Genomic DNA, 3808 nt, shown 5'->3' with positions numbered 1-3808 from the left:
AGGCACGTGCCACCATGCCCAGCTAATTTTTTCTATTTTTAGTAGAGACGGGGTTTCACCATGTTGACCAGGATGGTCTCGATCTCTTGACCTCGGCCCGGCCCTGCAAGCTGATTTTTACAATGTCAAAAGTTTTCAATTTGGCCGGGCATGGTGGCTCACGCCTGTAACCCCATCACTTTGGGAGACCGAGGCAGGCGATCACCTGAGGTCAGGAGCTCAAGACCAGCCTGACCAACATGGAGAAACCCCATCTCTACTAAAAATACAAAATTATCCAGGCATGGTGGTGCATGCCTGTAATTCCAGTTACTGAGGAGGCTCAGGCAAGAGAATCACTTGAACCCAGGAGGCAGAGGTTTTGGTGAGCCAAGATCGTGCCATTGCACTCTAGCCTGGGCAAAAAGAGCAAAACTCCATCTCAAAAAAAAAAAAAAGTTCTCAATTTATAAACCTCAGACAGATAACCAAAACTAATGGTCAATAAAAATGACATTTGCTTCAAGTTGGTAAAGTTACTATACTAGTTCCTAAACATACTGTACCCCTTGATGAACAATTAAATCAAGAAAACAAATCTAGGCTGGACACAATGGCCCACACCTGTAATCCCAACACTTTGGGAGGCCTAGGCGGGTGGATCACAAGGTCAGGTGATCAAGACCATCCTGGCCAACATGGTAAAAGCCCATCTCTACTAAAAATACAAAAATTAGCTGGACGCGGTGGTGTGTGCCTGTAATCCCAGCTACTCTGGAAGATGAGGCAGGAGAATCACTTGAACCAGGAAGTCAGAGGTTGCAGTGAGCTGAGATTGTGCCACTGCACTCCAGCCTGGTGACAAAGCAAGACTCCGTCTCAAAAACAAACAAACAAATCTGAAGTATCAGGTCAAGACTCTGTTAATTTAATAGCCAAATGCTCAAGATGTTTGACTGATACTTCCTAAGTTTATTTTCATAAATTAGTTCCAAAGCATTGGTGGCTCAGTGGTAGAACTCTCGCCTCCCACGCAGGAGATTCAGGTTTGATTCCTGGCCAATGCAGCTTCCACTGGTTGCCAGGCATTGTAGCTCACACCTGTAATCCCAGCACTTTGGGAGGCCGAGGCAGGTGGACTGCCTGAGATCAGGAGTTTGAGACCAGCCTGGCAACAAGGTAAAAACCCATCTCTACTAAAAATACAAAAAACGAGCCGGGCATGGTGGCAGGTAATTCCAGCTACTCGGGAGGCTGAGGCAGGAGAACTGCTTGAACCCAGGAAGTGGAGGTTGCTTTGAGCCGAGATCTTGCCACTGCACTCCAGCCTGGGCAGCAAGAGTGAGACTTTGTTTCAAAAAAAAAAAAAAAAAAAATTCCAGTAGTATTCAGTGTATGAATACAACATTTCAATGCAGTCACCTTGAAATTCCTGACTGTTTACCAATTCACATTTTTTAGTATGTTCTCTCTAATGATACCCCATTCTATAATCAAAGCTGGTGCTAAAAAATATTTTTCATTCTGATAGAAAAAAATCTAAGCATACTTTCAAAACAAAACGTACTCTGCAATTGTCATGGTTTTCTGTATCTCTCCAAGATTGGAAAGCTAAAGAGTTAACATTATTTAACAGTTTTTGTACTAGGCACTGAGTTGTACCACTTGGTGCCCTCTATCTACAGAGACTAAGACCAATTACACAAAGAGCAGTGAGGAGAATCAACATTTCAACTAGGGACTGAGAGATGAGTTTAGTTTTGACATAAAAGGTTTCTACCCTTTTTATACCACTTTGAATTTCTCAAATGAAGGAATGAATTACAGCTATATGAAAAGATAATAAAATATATCCACTGCATTCACATATTTCATGGATGGAAATTTAAATTGCAATTTTTTTGGAAGGCAATCATATTCCACAATCAAAAACTTTAATACTGTGCACGCTATTTGACTTGGTCTTTCCAATTCTAGAAATTGAAGTTTAATAATCAAAAATATGTTCAGAAGGCATACATAATTCTTACAGCATTTTTCTGTTTAGGAAAAACTTAAACATCCTTTTTCCCCCCACCCAGATGGAGTCTCACTCTGTCACCCAGGCTGGAGCACAGTGGCACGATCCCAGCTCACTGGAACCTCTGCCTCCGAGGTTCAAGTGATTCTCCTGCCTCAGCCTCCAAGTAGCTGGGATTACAGGCATGCGCCACCATGCCTGGCTAATTTTGTATTCTTAGTAGAGATGGGGTTTCTCCATGTTGGTCAGGCTGGTCTGGAACTTCCAACCTCAGGTGATCCACCCACCTCAGCGTCCCAAAGTGCTGGGATTACAGGTGTGAGCCACCGCACCCGGCCGCAAAATGACAATATTTTTTTGAAAATATACAACAGTCCATTTGTCTCATCCCACTAAAATCTTAACATATTCAAAGCAAAGACTTTGTTTTATTCACTGATTGATTCCTAGCACTCAGAACAACGCCTGGCACATAACAGTCACTCAAAAACTTACAAAATAGGCTGAGAGTGGTGGCTCACACCTGTAATCCCAGCACTTTGGAGGCCAAGGCGGGCAGATCACATGGTGGCGGGTGCCTAGAATCCTAACTACTTGGGAGACTGAGGCACAAAAATCGCTTGAACCCAGGAGGCCTAGGTTGCAATGGGCCATCATGCCACTCCACTCTAGCCTGGGCAAGAGTGAGATTGTCTCAAAAAAATAAAAGCAAAACAACGAAAAAAACACAATTGCCAAATGAATTAATTTGAGTAATGCAAGTGAATACAGAAGAGGTTTTAACTAGAAATATACATGTAATAGAATCACATAACATATCCATTTAGCTTACCCAAATTCAACTATTCAGACAAAGCAAAACAAAAGAAATAAATTGCGTAAATCATGTATGCTGACCTGCCCTGGAGTGACAGTGGAGAGGAAACCTGAATTTGCTGTTCCCTCTGAGAGTCTCAGGACCCCAGGCTCTCACATGGTGAGTATCACACTAGCTACGTGTGATTCTAGTTTTTGTTTTTGTTTTTTTAAGAGACGATCTTGCTCTGCGGCCCAGCAGGACTACAGTGGCATGATCACAGCTCACTGCAGCCTTGAACTCCTGTGCTCAAGTGATCGTCCTGCCTCAGCCTCCTAAGTAGCAAGAATTACAGGCTCAGGCCACCACACCAGCCTGATTCTAGTATTTAAAGGATTTTTTAACATAATATGGCCTTAAATATAAGACAACTACTGCATCTGGTACTACACCCAGAAAATAGCAATTTTCTCCATTGCTGAGTTCTGAAAAGGATTTCCAAGTGTAATTTAGACTATATGGAAATTTTGCCTTAGAGGATGACTTTAGAACGTATTTCCCATTCCAAATAAAATGCAACTCTACGGTATGCCATAGCATGCACAAATATATCCATAACCTATAATCAAAGATATAACTGAGTGATGAATATGCATAGTGCCCTTGTTTTTATTTTATTTTCTAATATTTCTTCAATTTACAAATATTGCTTTCATAATAAGAAAAAGTTTGCCGGGCGTGATGGCTCATGCCTGTAATCTCAACACTTTGGGAGGCTGAGGTGGGCAGATCACCTGAGGTCAGGAGTTCATCTCTACTAAAAACACAAAAAATTAGCCGGACATGGTGACAAATGCCTGTAATCCCAGGTACTTGGGAGGCTGAGGCAGGAAAATCACTTGAACCCAGGAGGCGGAGGTTGCAGTGAGTCGAGATCGCGCCACTGCACTGCCTGGAAAACGAGAGCGAAACTCCGTCTCAAAAAAAAAAAAAAAGAAAGAAAAGGAAAAAGC

General features: G+C 42.4%; 1 protein-coding gene across 3 annotated transcripts in view; it reads right to left on the bottom strand.

The window, feature by feature from the left end:
* ULK2 (unc-51 like autophagy activating kinase 2) overlaps nucleotides 1–3808 on the bottom strand; it is a 111593-nt gene that overhangs the window by 102796 nt on the left and 4989 nt on the right. The gene's annotated exons all lie outside the window — the stretch shown is intronic.

Source organism: Cebus imitator, unplaced genomic scaffold (genome assembly GCF_001604975.1).
Source record: "Cebus imitator isolate Cc_AM_T3 unplaced genomic scaffold, Cebus_imitator-1.0 Scaffold538, whole genome shotgun sequence".
Taxonomy (NCBI): domain Eukaryota; kingdom Metazoa; phylum Chordata; class Mammalia; order Primates; family Cebidae; genus Cebus; species Cebus imitator.
This window is presented reverse-complemented; position numbering and strand designations above follow the sequence as displayed.